The 10,576-nt window shown below is 36.3% G+C and overlaps 1 protein-coding gene and 1 long non-coding RNA gene across 3 annotated transcripts in view; both read left to right on the forward strand.

Moving 5' to 3' along the window:
- LOC122628912 (E3 ubiquitin-protein ligase MIB1) overlaps positions 1-10,576 on the forward strand; it is a 422,298-nt gene that overhangs the window by 105,638 nt on the left and 306,084 nt on the right. The window lies entirely within an intron of this gene.
- Positions 4,289-10,576, forward strand: part of LOC122628924 — a 47,024-nt gene continuing 40,736 nt past the window's right edge. Inside the window, exon 1 of the long non-coding RNA XR_006327140.1 lies at positions 4,289-5,017. This is a non-coding gene — a long non-coding RNA (uncharacterized LOC122628924). The remainder of the gene's footprint in view (positions 5,018-10,576) is intronic.

Consider the following 10,576-nt stretch of genomic DNA (forward strand, 5'->3'; position numbering starts at 1 on the left):
TTTTTTTTGTATATTTTTCATACGTAGTAATATTTTATATACATACACAAACATTTATATATATTTTCAACAATTATGGACAAAAAACAGTAACATTGATAATAATATTATTTATCGTAAATGACAATAATCGTATTAGTAATTATACTTGTAAATACGATAAAAATATAAATGAATTTTAACATTGCGACTGGTCCTGTTCGCTTAGGTATATATATATATCTAGTTGAAAAAACGTATATCTCAGTAGCAGTTAGTTTAAGAGAGGTCGCTTGTACGATATACGAGCGAAGTTATCCGAAGTCTGGATATTGGAATTTTAATATACGTTACGATCGAACGACCTGCACCTTCGCCACTAACCTCTCGTAACGTAAGAGGTATGTACCCTACACCATCGAGGTACTTGTACGATGTACCCTCTATCGACATATATACGTGCACATATACACACACATACACACACACACACACATATACACACATAGATGCATGCATACGTATATATCTCAACGACCATTACTACGTCTTCTTCCTATCTCGATTATCTTCTCTATTTTCCATCTATAAACGACTATTTACTTTAACCGATCGTAAATACTATAAAAATTTCAAGCAGATCATTATTTAACAGTGACACTTTCTATGGTTTCTTATTTTTCCTTTTTTTTTTTTTTTCATTCAATCTGAAGGTTCATTCATTGGAACGTTATCATGTTCGTCAATGATCGACTTTGTTGATATCGATAATTCGACGAAAGAAATAGTCTTATTTTAAATCCAATAAAATAGATTCGATATTACATTATATTTTTTTATTTCTTTATTTTTATTTCTTTTTTGCTATTCTTTTTTATGTCTAATCGAATTGGAATTAGTTGGAAAAATTGGGACGTATTTTCTTGATCGTCCACTTTTATACTTTTCCTTTCATTCCCTCTCTCTCTCTCTCTCTCTCTCTCTCTCTCTCTCTCTCTCTCTCTCTCTCTTTCTCTCTTTACCCCTCTATCACTTTTCTCTCTTTCTATTTTGTAAGTGTCAGTGCATTGGACATAGAACGAAGGTTTCCATACATCGAAAGGAAGACGGTTTATTTCGACTATAAATCAATTGTCCATGCATGCTATGCATCGGAATAGGTTGGTATGCATTCGGTATGCATAAAACGGTACTGGTCTGCCCGTTGCACGTCCCAAATGCTATTTCCAATGCCAGTAACGTGGCTCACAACCCTCCACAATACGGAAATCCCCCTTCCACTGGGCCCATCGGTTCCCACACTTCGAACCGAACGTCTCGTTACGCTACTACCACTGCTTTTTATTTACGCCACAGTCCTGTTATTTCTACCCTTCTATCCTCTCTCTCTCTCTCTCTCTCTATATATATATATATATATATATATATATATATATATATATATACATACACGTGTATGTATATACGTGATGTATGAATACACACACACACACACATACGTGTGTTTGTATATATGTGTATATATATACATACGTATATATATATGTGTGTATGTATATATATATATATATTCCTTCTTGCATGTCTATGCACTCTATCATGGTCTATTCGGCCATTGCTATCGAAAACGAAGGTCAACTCTTCTTTCTTTTTCTTATTCATGATTGTAATCGTACTACCAAACGAATCTTTAATCTTTCCCTTTAATTTCTTAACGAATCACCGATTAATTCGATCATTAATCAACCAAAATTTCTCTCCGATCGATCCGATCATATTATACATCATACTTATAACAAATATTTATTCGAAACGTTTATTTTTATATTTAGTGCGAGTTATATCATTAATAAATTATAATCCAGAAGAATTTCTACATCCGTCTGTTACATTAGAAAATTAATATTAAGAAAGATCTCTCGTTACTCTGAGAACGAGAGTGTCGTAAAAGTCGAGAGATTAAAAATCGTTGGAAAAAGAAAACGGAACAAAAACAAATTAATATTCTTCTCAATTATTATATAAACCAAATCGATCGATCAATAAAAATCGTATTTCCTTTCTTTCTGTCGTCGTCATCGATTGAACTGACTAGTAGAAGAAACTAGTAACTAGAAATAGAAATTAATCGAGCGATCTCGATTTTCTAATGCAAAAAAAAAAAAAAGAAAAGAAAAGAAAAATTAATATCGTACGACAAATTGAAAACGAAGTCGATCCACTTCCTCCTCCTTTTTTTTTTTCTTTTTTCTTTTTTAAAGGACGAACGTCAGTCAGCTAACCGGTTAGATCTTATTCGTGTTGCATTTATCATGGATGTGAGAAGCATGCTCCCCACCTATCCCGACCTCCGACCCCCGACCTCCGACCTCCGAACCCCTTGACGAGATTTTCCGTCAATGTCGAACGTCTCATCGTGTTCCAATATTCCGGTATCTTGTTGCTGTATACTTGCTGTTGCTTCCAAGCGAATATGGCAAATCGGGAGCGCCGACACAACGCTTCTACTGTCGATATGATGAGATCAATATTTTTGCAAGCTGGGTGTCAGACCTTACGTGAATTATGGCTACCCATAATATAACTTACGGCATACGTGCTATATAACGTGCGTTTTTCTTGAGTAGTATAGTGAAACGTATGGCTCGTACGAAAGACGAGTGATCCTCTAGGAATAAACGTTTATTTTCCCTCTCTCTCTCTTTCTCTCTCTCCCTCTCTCTCTCTCTCTCTCTCTCTATTTTTGTTTTTATATCGATCTTTTTTTCTTTTTCTTTTTCTTTTCGTTTTTATCGTTCCTGTTTTTTCTTCTTCTTTTTCTTTTTCTTTCTTCAATCTTGGATCCCATCGGCATACTTTATACTTTTATTTGAATTAATGAAACTATGCGGGTAGGTAATAGGAAATAATTTTGTTTATTTGTTATCTTTTATTTTTCTTTCTTCCTTTCATTTTTGTTTTTCTTTTTTCTTTTTTTTTTTCCTTTTCTTTTCTTTTTTCTTCTTTCCTCTTCGCAAATGAATTCCCGAGGAAAGTGTTTAAATGAATGGTTGAAATTATCTGGTTATGGTGATAATCAAATTATTATTATTATGTGTATGTTTTATAATATAATAAGAGAGAGAGAGAGAGAGAGAGAGAGAGGGAGGGGGGGAGCAAGATAGGTAATTTTTTTTTCTTTTTAATCGTTTAATTAATGATTGAAAATATCTCAATTAAAAAAATCTTCTCCAAATCGATCGATTATTATCGAATTATAATCTCCGATCGGAATCGTATCTAATTTTAATCATTTTTACATTTACCGATATAAATTTTCATCTACTTGTCGAGAATCGCGAAATTCTTTTCGCATCGATAATAAGATTAATTTCTTTTTCTTCTTATAACGATGTAATTAAAACTTTGCGAATCGACATTGTCACGAGGATTGGAACGTAATACGTCTCGATTTAAAAAAAAAAAAAAAAACAAGTAGAAGGTAATATCGTAGCTTGAATTTAAAGATCATTTCTCGATGACAATCGATCCTCACTGTTTCATTGAAAAGAAAGAAAAAAAAAAGAAACCAAAATAGAGAAAGGATATAATTGAATCTGTAACTCTATAATACGTAATTAATAATTAATATCATGAATCGAAGAACACCTGTGTATGCGTGTGTATGAGAGAGAAGGAGAGAGAGAGAGAGAGAGAGAGAGAGAGAGAGAGAGAGAGAGAGAGAAAGAGAAAGAGAAAGAGAGAAAGAAAGATGATAATTAAATTTACAAAGGAAAAACAAAATTTTATCTTTTGAAATTTGATCTCCCATGTAAATAACACGTTCGCATAAATAAGTTCGAGATACGTTATCGAATAGTAGTATTTCATGGTATTATTTTCAATTAATTATCTATCGTTCGAACTGTGCTTTACAGAATAATCAAGATATCTAATAAACTCTCATTAGTATGCTTTCAAGAGAGAGAGAGAGAGAGAAAGAGAGAGAGAGAGAGAGAGAATTTTAGTTGGACGTTGATGTAACAAATTCGTTTATCGAGACTAGCCGCGTGAATTCCAATAAATTTGCATCTGGGAATTGTTGGTCGAGAGGTTGAACGTCGAAAATACTACGGCAGTTGTCTCGCTATTATTTTTTGAATAAAAGATAATAAAACAACATCAGGCTTGTAATAAACCAGCGATAACTAAAATAAATAAATAAATAAATAAATAAATAAATAAATAAATAAATAAATAAATGAACAAATATCGCCGCGATAAATAATTTATGTCTGGACAATATTAACGAAGGAAAAAGAAGAAGAAGAAGAAGAAGAAGAAGGAAGAAAAAAATAGAAGAATCGTGAAAAAATCGTTCCAACGAATGATGTACCAGTACGTTCCGATATCTCGTTTGCGGAATAATATCCGTTTTGTTGCGAGAACCTACGTGTGCTTGGTTTAGCTAGTTCTAGCTAGGTAGCTAGGTAGCTAGCTAGCTTGCGCTTGGTTGGTTAGTTGGTTGGTTGGTTGGTTGGTTGGTTGGTGCTCGAGAACGAAGTAGACGTTCCTATGCAACGTGTACTGTAGATTATAATGGAGGTATAATGAGTTTTCTTCTCGAGCATTGTTTTGCCCGGAGTAATTTCGTCCCCGGTATCTCGCACGGTAACCTCCGTCTGTACGTACGTCCGTCTATCTGCACGTACGTACGTACGTACGTACGTAGATACGTAACGTACATACGTCCCTTTTGCTTTTCGCACAAATAGACGAGCCGCGACGCGAGACGACGCAACGCGAAGCAAAGAAGAAAGCAAGTCGTGGTATGCGTGAGTATTAGATGTGCGCGTAGCTCGTGTGCGCGTGCTCGTACGTGGGCGTGTGCTCTAGCGCACGTTTGTGATCTCGTACGTTCTACGTTCGTACGTTTCGTTACGTACGTAGAAACGTAGATCGTACGTACGTTCTAACTAACACATAGCAAACCAGGAACACAGCCGTGTGCCGTTGGAATTAAAGCCACCACCGCGGATATACCTAATGAGTAATGCAGGTAATCACCATTATTTTTAAATCTCATTAACGCCTCTGTGTGTACATTATTCTCGGCGGGCGTGCAAACACACATGGGGCCAGTTTGCCATTCTCTCTCTCTCTCTCTCTCTCTCTCTCTCTCTCTCTCTCTCTCTCTCTATCTATCTATCTCTCCCTCTCTTCTCTCTCGTTCTCGTTTTCTCTCATTTTCTCTCTTTCTCTCTCTCTCTCTCTTTCTCTCTCTTCTCTACCTCGTCCAGTATAACCACTACCAAACCCACCCTTATTCCAACCCCTACTACCACCCGTCCTAACTCTCCACCCACCCTCGGCTTTGAATCTCATTGCTAAATACAAGTGCAACGATATTAAGCGCATAAATTCAGATAATTAGCAACCGGTGCTTCGCCAATAAAGGCAGCACCATTCTCGCGACCTGCTGATTGGTAATTCGAGAATTACTGCCCACAAAATCGAGGCACGTTGTTAGGTATTAGCTTAGCTTGTCTTCGGTTGACCGTTCGATGTGTCCCCTACTTCCTGTGGAATAGAGGAACAAATATAATTATGTATTCGATTCTCTTTTCATTTTTTTATTTTTTTTATTTTCTTTTTATTTTAATTTTATTTAAAAGATCGTATATCATTGTTTCATTATACATCCTACGAATTATCTTTTATTTACCATTGACTGTAATTATCAATTTATTTTAAAGGCGTTAACGTTTACGTCGCTTCGACTAAAGAATTTATCGCTATGAGTGCATTACATCATGAAAATGATAGGGCTGTCTCGTTATATCATCTCCCCCTTATATCTTTTTTTTTTTTCACCCCTTCCCCCATACCGTCTACTCGCTTCCCATTTCCCCATATTTCTTGATTTCCTTTCCTCATCCATAATTTCCTTCTCCGTCCCTCGCCACCGCCATTTCAAGCGCACATCGTTTAATAAGTCTTCGACTTCTTCCTTCGCTATTTCCACTTTTCCATTTATTTCCCGGTAGCCTACTTTCATATTTCCATCCAAGTTATTTTCTTTTTTTCTCTCTCTTTCCTCCTTCTTCTTCTTCTTTTTCTTCCTTTTTCATTTTTTTCTTCTTCTTCTTCTTCTTCTTCTCGGCAATCATTGACTGATCCAATATTTGTCCTTGCAATTTGTATACAGTTACGTATACCTATCAATCGTTGGAAAGTTCGAAAGCGCGTTGTCATTAAATAAACCAATAAATCAATTTCACTCATTCGTTTGATACTATAAAAAAAAATTGTATATATATATATATACGTGTGTGTAAATTTTTTTACAAATTATAAATTATAAACAATAATCGTAAAATTAAAAAAAAAAACATATATATAACAAAAAAGTTATTTTCATAAATTATATATATATATAAAAGTATATAAAATATTTTATCAAAACATTTTATAATTAACTACAAATTGTCCCAAAAATTTCTTTCCCTATCTGCACTCAGTTGGCAATGTATATCTAACGTTGTTTAAAAACGAATGAAACGTTTCATAGAAATCAAGAAACACATGCAACGCATAGATAGACACATACATGCAGATAAGAGAAAACACGATTAATTAACTATCTTGTCTATTTCGTACGGTTTATCATTAAACGGTTCGTCAGAGTCGGTAGAGGCGTAAACGCGAATACACGAATACTGCTGTCCGTCGATTCGAGATCGTCGTCGGAGGTGGAGGGACGGCCGATCAAGATCGGAAGGAGGATTCGGATTCGGTTTACCACCTAGCATGTTCTAGGCTACGTAGCCGAGAGCCAACCCTTGCGTATCCGGGCAAGCAAGCAAGCAAGCAAGCAAGCAAGTAACAAGGATCAGGGTAAATGCGAGCGGCGCGGCAGCTTTATCCGGCTAATTAACTGCCGGGAATTGCAGGGTTCTACGATACGCACGAATTTACTGCCAATTTCCAGGAATATCCTCTCTCTCTCTCTCTCTCTTTCTCTCTCTATCTCTATCTCTGTTTCTGTCTCTGTCTCTGTCTCTATATCCCCTTCTCTCTCTGTAACACCCTCTTTCTCTCGTACATTCCAATGTAGGTACATATATACAAGTAATCATTCACTCTACGTTACTAAATGGACGTAAAGTTACTAAATGGACGTAAAGAAAATTGTTGCGTAATTTTTCGTTGGAAAAGAGAGAGGAGAGAAGAAGAAGAAGAAGAAGAAAAAAAAGGAAAATCATTTTCTATTGCTTTCTATTTATTTTTTCCTCGTTCGTTCGTTCGTTGCGCCCTCGTGCAAGCTTGTTTTTTTCTTCCGTTCATTTAATTCTCTTTTCTTTCTTCCTTTCTTTCTTTCTTTTTTTTTTTTTCTTTCTTCCTTCTCGCAAAGCTACATAAAGTCGTACATTTTCCACGGTTTGGTAGAGAAAGAGCTTTTAGTCCGATACCAAATGCTTCTCTTAAGAGCTTCGACGAAAGAAAGAGAGCAAAAAGATGTCGGTAATGTCAGAGAGAAGAAGAGTAAAAGATGAGGAGGTGGAGAAAGAAGAAGGAGGAGGAGGAGGAGGAGGAGAAGGAAAAAAAAGAAGAGAGGAAAGGACTGACTTGTGGAAAAAGCGCGAGACGTCGTCGGTCGGTAAAGCGAAGGTGCGAAACGAGAAAACTCGCGAGACCGCGGTCCGAGCTAATATACGGAAATGCGACAAATACTAAAAATTACAACCCTGCAAAAAGCTCTAAGTGGAAAGTTGGCGAACGCGTAGCCGCCACGTTCGGCCGTTTGCTCTTCGTCTTGGTTCATAAGATACGATTCTTAGTTATGTATCTTTCTTTCTCTCCTACTATCTGTATCTATCTATTTATCTATGTCTCTCTCTTTCTCTCTCACACATTCTTCTTTTCATTTTTTTCTTTCTATATACCTGCTTCGTCTTTTTCTCTTTATTTTTCTTATTTTTTGTTTCTATATACCTTTTTTTCTTCTTTGTCTTTGTCTTTATCATTCTTTCTCTTTCTCTTTCTCTCTCTCTCTCTCTCTTTTTCTTTTCAGCTCTCACAGACGTAGCTACGGGATACGTATAAACAACTTGACTTTCTAGGATATCAAGAACGGCACGGTTTTCGCACTTTCTCACATAATTTAATATAAACCACACAGAAGTTTTGTACTTAACCAACGACGTCAGAGATTTGTATTTAGGTTAGATCTCGTGCGGACAAACTTTTCCAAAGTACGTTTATTCTTTCGTACTATTTCTCTTTCTTTCTGATTCTCTTTCTCTCGCTATCTTGAGTCATTCTATTTTCAGTTTCATTCTTGATACTTTTTTTTTTCTTTTTCTTCTATTTCTTTCTTTCTTTCTTTCTTTCTTCGGAAGCGTCGAAGTTTTGAATCTATCGAGATCAAATAAAAAATAAATTTTATACACACGCGCGCGCGCGCACACACACACACACACACATAGAGAGAGAGAGAGAGAGAGAGAGAGAGAGAGAGAGAGAGAGAGAGAGAGAGAGAGAGAGAGAGAGAGAGAGAGAGAGAGAGAGAGAGAGAGAGAGAGAGAGAGAGAGAGAGAGAGGGAAATTCTTTCGACGTTTCGTGTATGAACAAACATTCACGCCAAAATCCGACGGGCCGCATTATAATTGCATTAATATCGGTCCGACTATTTTCCGATAACGTCGTCGGCTAAAAAAAAAAAAAAAACGATACAAAAAAGAAAAAAAAAGAAAGAAAAAACAGAATAGATGACGGAAAACAGGATGACACAGGGGGTTTATTTTCGCATAATTCTGATATTCGAGGCAGTCGAAACGCTATTAATTCGTTTCGTGAAACTTTTGCGTATGCACGTTGTATAAAACATATATATGCATACACTATCGGGGATAAAGAGAAAAATATGATAGTTATATCTTGTTACTGTTTTATACGCTCGATACGTATTAACGTTCATTGCGATTGAAATAATTTTCTTTCGATTGAATGAATGAATGAATAATAATAATAATAATAATAATAATAATAATAATAATAATAATAATAATGTGTGAATCGAAGGAAATCGTACGATTTTCCTTCTTTTTTCTTTTTGTGTATTTTTTTTTTTTTTTTCTTTTCTTTTTATGTAGCATTTCCACGTTATCTCATACATTTTTTAATTCGTTCAATCCCGAAAGTTATCAGATGCAATAGAGAAAAAGAAAGAGAGAGAGAGAGAGAGAGAGAGAGAGACAGAGTGAGAGTATGTGTGATAGAGAGAGAGAGAGAGAGAGAGAGAGAGAGAGGGAGAGAGAGAGAGAGAGAGTCCCGTGTGACAGCATCACTGGCTTATATGCACTCGTGTTGCTTCGCGGTACGCATCTATTATGCAAATACATATGCATGAACGATGTAGGTAGTAGGTAGGTAGAGTGTCGCGCACATGTGCAACAAACGAGCAAACGGGAGGAACACGACTGTTCTATCCATGACGGCGGTATAGAAGCTGCATTTAGAGCTGGAGGTTGCTGGATGCGGCAGAAGCGATTAAAAGAGACCACCGACGGGATGAATTTAGATCGTTTCTATCTCTCTCTCTTTCTCTCTCTCTCTCTCTCCCCCTCTCTCTCTCTCTCTCTTTCCCTCTTTCTATCTATTTCAGCTCGTTGAAATTCTTCCATTCTGCTCTTTTCGATTTATAATTCCGCTTGCCGGTTTCTGTCGAGTTCGAAGATACGAAAATGTATATCGTTGTAGTTATTTTCTTTGTTTTTTTATTTTCCTTTCTTCCTCCTATTTTCTTTTTTCTTTTATAGGAATACAATCTTAGAAGAAGAGAGAGAGAGAGAGAGAGAGAGAGAGAGAGAGAGAGAGAGAGAAGTACAACGGGATAGATTAACGAGGCGTAACGCGAAATCCGCATGCGGAACACGCTTGACAGAAGCCACTTCGGCAAGCGGAGGATTCTAGCGAGAAAACTCCTTGTCTACTTTACGCATGCCGAAGTCCTCTAAAATCGTGTCGAGGATTTTTCTTTTTTTTTTCTTTTTTTCCTTTTTTTTTTTCTTCCATCTTCCTCCTAACCGACGTCTCTCTCTCTCTCTCTCTCTCTCTCTCTCTCTCTCTCTCTCTTTCTCTGTCTGTTTTCCTGTCTGTCTATCTCTCTTTCACTCGTTTACACTCTTTTTCTCGATTACCATCCTTCTTGCTTCCTTCCTTACTTCTTTATCCTGCTCTTATTCGTCGCTCTTTCTATGCCATCGCTGACAAGATTGCGTGAGAACGCTCTAAGGATGAACCAAAGTTTTTCTCTCTCACGAAATCTCTCGCGAAAAAAAGAAAAGGTGAAAAGAAAGGAAAAAATAAAAAAAAAGAAAAAAGAGACGAAAGAAAAATGCGAGATTTTATTTCGTTCTTTATTTTATTCTGCCCGATTGAGAGCTTGCGAGAAAGATTTTTTTTTTTTTTCTTCTTTTTCCTTTTCCTTTTTTTTTCCTTTCTTTTTTCCTTCTTTAAAGATCTTCTCTGTGTTTCTACGAGTTATAAATAATTTTTATATTGCCTCTTTCTCTCTCTCTCTCTCTCTCTCTCTCTCTCTCTCTCTCTCTCTCT

The sequence above is a fragment of the Vespula pensylvanica genome, chromosome 4 (genome assembly GCF_014466175.1).
Source record: "Vespula pensylvanica isolate Volc-1 chromosome 4, ASM1446617v1, whole genome shotgun sequence".
NCBI lineage: Eukaryota > Metazoa > Arthropoda > Insecta > Hymenoptera > Vespidae > Vespula > Vespula pensylvanica.